Source organism: Pseudophryne corroboree, chromosome 5, assembly GCF_028390025.1.
Source record: "Pseudophryne corroboree isolate aPseCor3 chromosome 5, aPseCor3.hap2, whole genome shotgun sequence".
Classification (NCBI taxonomy): Eukaryota; Metazoa; Chordata; class Amphibia; order Anura; family Myobatrachidae; genus Pseudophryne; species Pseudophryne corroboree.
The window spans coordinates 444,419,846-444,428,051 of NC_086448.1; the positions used below are offsets into that span (position 1 = coordinate 444,419,846).

An 8,206-nucleotide genomic window follows, 5' to 3' on the forward strand; every position below is an offset into this window, starting at 1 on the left:
GCAACCAATATTTTTCCATTGGATACTGCGAATAATCCAAAATTGGGCACGAGGGGCCTAATTCAGCATTGAACGCTGAAGTGCTAAAATCGCTATTTGGCAATTCGAGCACTTCTGCGCATGTGCGAGACCTTAAACTGCTGTCACATGCATTCGCAGTCTAAGTCCTGTCAGGGGTGGCAACGGAGCGTTTGCGCCATGTTTTGCGGACATCTACGCACCATTTGGGGTGCAGTCCGAACAATGCCGGCGTCACACGCAGCCACTTCGACCCAAAAGATGGCAGTCCTTTTTCTGCCACTTAGGCAGGGGGCTACCCTAGCATCGCTCGCATTTTAGCGGGAGGGCAGGACCCAGCATGCGGGGCGGACTTGCCCTGTGCTGGACATCCCCCAGCATGTTAGTGTAAAGGTTGTAGTTGTGCGTTTTTTTGCACAACACCTCATGCTGAATTTGTACCAAGGTACTCAGTTTTTTTTTACATCGATAAACTTTGTGCCCAATTGAATTTCCCCTTTGAATTAAAGTTGAAAGTCTGCATTAAATTCATCTCCATAATTTAATTTCAAATCAATTGTGATAGTTTACAGAGGCAAAATTAGGAATAGTGTGTCAGTGTCAAGCTATATATGGACCTACACTAGCGTGCAAAAGTCTTTGGCCAAAGCTTATAGGTTTACTACAGATGGTTGCTCTGTTATCTTGGCTGTTTCTGCGCCTAGACAGAGATTTAGTCATGCCTAGGCGATAGCTTAGGTTGCTGAGTTTAGTCATGGACAGGCACATTGAGGCACGATCATGCAATACACAGCTCCACCACTGGGTGGCTAATGCTCCACTAATCCAGTAATTTAGTTTGAATAGCGGTGGATTGATCTACAGTACAAGCTCTGGCAAATGGTCAGTGACGACTGGAATGTTAATGTACAGTCCTGTACTGCATAGTGTACACACAGATCGTGACCAATGGTCAGACGGAGAGAGTAAAAAAAAAGTTTATTCAGACGCAAACAAACATGTTAAAACACTTGTGTATGCAGACACAACTAATGTGTGAAAGGAATAATGTAACTCATTGACTTTAAAGTATGTACAGTGCACTAAATACCGTGTTTTGCAATATGAGCGTCCGAGTTCCCTAACAGCATAAACAAACACCAATCGCAAGGAATCGCTGCTTGCATTACTTTTAAACATAAATTTGTGTAACTTCAATGCAGCGACGTGGGTGAGCAAGCGGTGAAGGCTCCCGCCTCCCACACTGAGAGTCCCGGGTTCGATTCCCAAAGTGCCAATCTGTATTTCCTCCCCCCCGACATTCACTTTATTCATTGTTGTTTTTTCTTTGTAATACATTCAATGGAAGGGTGCACACAGGTTTCACATAAATCAGAGTAAATCTGCAGGAGCAACTCATTCCGCTATATAAAATACACAGCGAAAATGAGCACCCGTAGACATACAGTACCAGTAAATATAAATTAGTGTATTCTGACGCAACTAACTGTTCGAGCATTGTTGTTGGGTTATCTGCGCACTGAGATCCTAATGTGTGGACGAGCTGCTAACACTTGTAGGCGACCAGACTACAGATTGCAGAAATATTTGAATTGTAGTGTAGCGCTCAGTCCTAGCTACTAGTTTTGCTTGCCTAAGTAAAATAAGTGTTGTCTGTGAGTACCCTTAGGTTAATTATAACCAATTATATTTAATAAGGTGATAGCTCTTGTATGGTATATAGTCTCACAGATAAATCATGATGTTTCCCAAACAAACTGTTCACATATATCTCGTAAATGACAAGTTTTATTGCGATAGGGATAAAGAAAGTGATTAGGGAGTTGTTAATAAACTCTATGTCTGTAAGTTCACTACGTATGTGCTGCAGCTTGCGGCGTCCCGCACAGCTGCTGATAGTCTTTTTGTTTGTGGCAAAAGTCCAAATTCAGTGTTAAAATCCGAGGTGTATTGCAAACATAAACACAGTCTTTTGATGTTTTCACGGTAGGAGTGTTTAGGGTTAAGCAGGGATAAAGTAGGTTGCTCCGGACTGGTCTTTCTCTCTAGTCTCAGCTTCTCATGGTGTGTCCTGGTACAGACACGCCTGGAAGCTAGAGGGTTCGAGAGGCTGACCTGCCTAGGGTGAGGGGGACACTCGGTCAGCGCTCTACGGAGCAGCTTCACGAGTGACACCCGCCGCATACGGAGACTCACCTTCTGTTTTCTCCTGTTTCCCCGCCGCACACCGCCACCGGCTTCTTCTCCTGGTCTTCCGTCTGTTGCTAGGCAGCGTAGTTGGTTTCCGGGTTTCCCCCCGATCACGTGACCGGGTCTTTGCTTCGTGGGGTATAAGGTAGTCTTTTCCTCTAAATAGGGCCTTATCAATGTGTAGCACATACGTAGTGAACTTACAGACATAGAGTTTATTAACAACTCCCTAATCACTTTCAAATATAACTGTTCGAGCAACACAGTACTGTAGATCGTTGGCATTAGAGAATCTGTGTTGTACTTTATACAACTTGGTAATTTACTAAGAATTTGTATTCTCAATCACTGTCAACAATAGCCAAACACTGCCGGGAAAGCATGGAATTTGTAAAAAAAAAAAAAAAAGAGCTTTCAAATAGACCTGCTTATGCATGCACGAATCAGTGAGATCCGTGCATGCTTCTCTGTGGAAAAGGGTCAGAAATAGTTAAAAATGTCAAAAATAATTTACATGGGGTCCACCCTACTAAGCATAACCAGCCTTGGACTCCTTTAGCCGATCCTGGTAGTTTAAGTACCGGGGGAAAATTGACTGGGGTCCCCCTGTATTTAGACAACCAGCACCGGGCTCTTGGGCCGGCCCAGGTTTCAAAACTATGGGGGACAAAAGACGTAGGGGTACCCCGCATTTTTAAAACCAGCACCGGGCTCCACTAGTTGAGAAGATAATGCCACAGCCGAGGGACACATTTATGTTGGTCCCTGTGGCCGTGACATTACCCCCTCCAAACTAGTCACCCCTGGTCGGGGTACCCTGGGGGTGTGGGGACTCCTTAAATCAAGGGGTACCCCCCTCCAAGCACCCAAGGACCAGCGGTGAAGCCCGAGGCTGTCCCCCCCATCCCTGGGCGGTGGATGGGGGCTGATAGCCTTTTTGTGTTTAAAAAAAATTGTCTTTTGTTTTAGAACTAAAAAGTCCCAGCAAGCCTCCCTCGCTTGCTGGTACTTGGAGAACCACAAGTACCAGCATGCAGGGAAATAACGGGCCCGCTGGTACCTGTAGTTATACAACAAAAGAACTACCTAAATAAGAACAAGACACACACGTGACAGTACAATTTTATTAAAACACACACACTCATACATACTTACCTACATCCCACGCCGCCCAATCACGTCCCCTTCTCCATGTAGAATCCAAACGTTTACCTGTAAATCCAAAATTCCAATATACTCACCTATTATCCAGTGATGATAGTTCTTCTTTCCTGAAGTAATCCACGGCCTTGTCTAAAATTAAAAAAACAAAAGTCCGATCCACGCCAGCTTGCACAGGATGCAGGGTTTCTGGCTAGATAGAAAATACTGTACAGAATTTCTAAGCATGGTAATTTGGCATCCAGGAATTTAGGGAGGCACTTTTATCTCTGTCCATTATACTTAGAAAGATTACACTTGCCGCTGTACGTTACAAGCTGTTTGTGCTATTTAGTACTCTAATAGAACATCCTGTACAGAGATACTAAGGATGGTGATTTGGCATCCAGGAACGTTACAAGCTGTTCATGCTATTTAGTACTCAAATAGAACATCCTGTACAGAGATACTAAGGATGGTGATTTGGCATCCAGGAACGTTACAAGCTGTTCATGCTATTTAGTACTCAAATAGAACATACTGTACAGAGATACTAAGGATGGTGATTTGGCATCCAGGAACTTGGGGAGGAGCTTTTATCTCCATTATGCTTAGAAATATTACACTTGCTGCTGTTCGTTACAAGCTGTTCGTGCTATTTAGTACTCAAATAGAACATACTGTACAGAGATACTAAATATGGTGATTTGGGATCCAGGTTCTTAGGGAGGAGCTTTAATCTCTCTCCATTATACTTAGAAATATTACACTTGCCGCTGTACATTACAAGCTGTTCGTGCTAGTTAGTACTGTAATAGAACATACTGTACAGAGATACTAAGGACAGTGATTTAGCATCCAGGAACTTAGGGAGGAGCGTTTATCTCTCTCCATTATACTCAGAAATACTACACTTGCCGCTGTATGATACAAGCTGTTCGTGCTATTTAGTACTCTAATAGAACATACTGTACAGAGATACTAAGGACGTTAATTTGGCATCCAGGAACATTACAAGCTGTTTGTGCTATTTAGTACTCAAATAGAACATACTGTACAGAGATACTAAGGATGGTGATTTGGCATCCAGGAACTTAGAGAGGAGCTTTTATCTCTCTCCATTATACTTAGAAATATTACACTTGCCGCTGTACGTTACAAGTTGTTTGTGCTTTTTAGTACTCTAATAGAACATACTGTACAGAGGTAATAGGGATGGTGATTTGGCACTAACCACAAAGTTAATTGGGGTCACCCACAAGAGTGACCCCAATTAACCCCACGGTTAGTCACAGACCGCAAATTTCCCATCATAGGCTAGAATGGAGCTGTGCTAAGCTCCATTCTAGCCGCTGCGCTACTCCTGATTGACAGGCTAGTAGTGCACAGCCAAGCAGGAGAGCGCCATGACGTGCGCTCCCTGATTGGCTGCTGGGATCTCCAGTGACCGGAGTCACGGGGGTTCCCGGCCCTCCTTTAGTGTCGTGGATTGGACTTTTGTTTTTTTATTTTAGACAAGGCCGTGGATTACTTCAGGAAAGAAGAGGACCGATCATCACTGGACAATAGGTGAGTATATTGGAATTTTGGATTTACAGGTAAACGTTTGGATTCTACATGGAGAAGGGGACGTGATTGGGCGGCGCGGAATGTAGGTAAGCATGTATGAGTGTGTAAGTGTGGTTTAATAAAATTGTACTGTCAAGGTGTGTGTGTCTTGTTTGTATGTGGGTATTTCTTTTGTATAACTACAGGTACCAGCGGGCCCGTTATTTCCCCGTATGCTGGTACTTGTGGTTCTCCAAGTACCAGCAAGCGAGGGAGGCTTTGCTGGGACTTGTAGTTCTAAAACAAAAGACAATATTCTTTTTTTACACAAAAAAAGGTTATCAGCCCCCCATCCACCACCCTGGGATGGGGGGGGAACAGCCTTGGGCTTCACCTCTAGCCCTTGGGTGCCTGGAGGGGCGACCCTTGATTTAAGGGTTCCCCATCCCCACTCCCCCAGGGTACCCCGACCAGGGGTGACTAGTTGGGGGTTAATGCCACGGTCGCAGGGACCTACATAAATCTGTTCCCCGGCTGTGGCATTACCTTCTCGGCTAGTGGAGCCCGGTGCTGGTTTTAAAAATACCGGGGACCCCTACGTCTTTTGTCCCCTGTATTTTTGGAACCAGGGCCGGCCCAAGAGCCTGGTGCTGGTTGTCTAAAAACAGGGGGACCCCAGTCAATTTCCCCCCGGTATTTAAACTACCGGGACCGGCTCAAGGAGCCCGAGGCTGGTTATGCTTAGGAGGGGGGACCCCATGCATATTTTTTTTGGACAGTTTTAACTATTTCTGCCCCTTTTCCACAGAGAAGCATGCACAGATCTCACTGATCCATGCCTGACTATCTGAACACGCCAGCAAGAAGCAGGTCTGTTTGAAAGCTCCTTTTTTTTACGAATTTTATGCTTTCCCGGCAGTGTTTGGCTATTGTCGACAGTGATTGAGAATACAAATTCTTAGTAAATTACAGAGTTGTATAACGTACAAAACAGATTCTCTAATGCTGACGATCTACAGTACTGTATTGTTCGAACAGTTTGTTGCGTCAGAATACACTAATTTATATTTACTGGTACTGTATCTCTACCAGTGCTCATTACTGCTGTGTATTTCATATTGCGGAATGAATCGCTCCTGCATGATTTATGTGAAACCTGTGTGCACCCTTCCATTGAATGTTTTACAATGGATTACACAGAAATAAAAAAAATAATAAAGGGGAAAAAAAATATAGATTGGCACTTTGGGAATCGAACCCGGGACTACCAGCGTGGGAGGCGGGAGCCTTCACCGCTAGCTCACACAGCTGCATGGAAGATACACAAGTTCATGTGTAAAAGTAATGCAAGCAGCGTTTCCTTCCCATTGGTGTTCGTTTATGCCATTAGGGGACTCGGACGCTCATTTAGTGCACTGTACATACTTTAAAGTCAATGAGCTACATTATTCCTTTCACACATTTGTTGCGTCTGCATACACAATTGTTTTAACACGTTCATTTGCATCTGTATAAACTATTCACACAGTGATTTGGCATTCAGGAACTTTGGGATGAGGTTTTATCTCTCCCCATTATACTTAATACTACGGGATTTGGATGCTCACATATCCCTAACATCAATAGACCATACTGTACCTGTAACACGTTCGTTTGCATCTGTATATGCTGTACTATTTGCGTCTGTACTGTATATACTGTTATATACTGTATGACATACCTTAGCATAATGTAGCGTAATGAGGCGCACCAGTTAAGCAGTTCTTACGCTGTAGTTCAGTATTGTATTTTAATGGAGACCACACACATGCGCATTGGTGATTTTAAAAAGTGACATCTGGTGGATGATCTTAGGTATTACACTCAAAGGTAACGCCAAACGCTCTGTGCGCCTCCCTTCGACTAGGCGCGCCTGCTTACATAGGCACGCTGAATATGCCCAATCGCGACTAACGCCTCGGCCATCCAAGATAACGGATGACCCATCTCTATATCTTAAGAAAATAACAGCTTGAATTGCTCCCTAAAATCATTATCATGATCACAAATAAGACTTAGGACTTTACTTCAAGTGTACTATACTAAATTTACCATCTTATATATAAACACAAGCGTATTTCATTTTTATTGCAGTCCCAAGAGTTTATTGATAAGTACGTAATTTAGAGCTGGTCATTAATAAATCTGGTATGTATGGTGATTAAAAAAAATTCATAATAGTTTTTATATAGAAAAAATGTAATGTAATATTTTATATTACTTTTTAACTTCCTTTCTTACAGTGTTAATCATCAATAATGAGTATATGTTTTTCAAAATGAAGAAAAGACAAATATTCACTTGAATTGCATGGCAACATTCAAACTCTTTTTGAACAAGGCTATACTCATCGACAGATTGCAAAAAACAAAGTAAAAATGCGGTCTAGTGTATACATTAGCTCGATACAAAGAAACAGGTACAAACGTGACTAAAAAATGTTAGGGAAAATAACTACATTATTGTAATGAGTAATCAAAACCAAAGACTCCCACAGCAACTTCAATCAAAGAAGAACTCAATGAAATTAGGCAAACTCCAGTTGATACAGTTAAAACATTTGGGGTTGTATTTGTGGAGGAAAGGTTGGAGATTTAGTTTAAATCACATCAACTATGGCTAAGAAATTATACTATAGTATTGTAGTACACCACACTGTACCAAGTGGAATTCAAAATATTGGAAAGGGGTTCATCATGCAACAGGATAATAACCCTAAGCACACATGTAAACTGGGTATCAATTTGAAAAGTAATGAAAGGCAGAAAGTTCTACAAATTATGACACGGCCTCCTCAAGTCACTTGATCTCAATCCCATTGAGAAACTCTGGGATGAATTGAACAGAAAAGTTTGTGTAATGGCACCAACAAATACAAACAAACTTACGGGGCCTGGAAATGTGTAACTTATGAAACTTTAGAGAAGTTGATGTCTCAAATTCCCAAATTATGTGAAGCAATGATATGCGCCAAAGGACATATTGATTAAAGCCAAATTTATTCTGAAATGTATGTAATACTATAAATCATAAATAATGTTTAGTTACAATATCATGTAAACCATTATGCATAAATATTTTAATTATTATATACATATTCAAATATCTGTTTAAGCAGTCTTCTCAAGCATGTGAAATGTAGAACAATATTTAGAAAAAGAGGTAATTGTAACCTCGGGATGCAGCGAACTTGCCAGCGGTCGGGATATAGATGCCAGGATCCTGACCACTGACAATGCCGACAGCCAGAATCCCAGCTAACAGGGTCTAT

The 8,206-nt window shown here is 42.2% G+C and overlaps 1 long non-coding RNA gene across 1 annotated transcript in view; it reads left to right on the top strand.

The window, feature by feature from the left end:
- Positions 1-7,956, top strand: part of LOC134927844 (uncharacterized) — a 64,159-nt gene extending 56,203 nt beyond the window's left edge. Inside the window, exon 3 of the long non-coding RNA XR_010177750.1 lies at positions 7,179-7,956. This is a non-coding gene — a long non-coding RNA (uncharacterized LOC134927844). The remainder of the gene's footprint in view (positions 1-7,178) is intronic.
- The last annotated feature ends 250 nt before the right edge of the window (positions 7,957-8,206 follow it).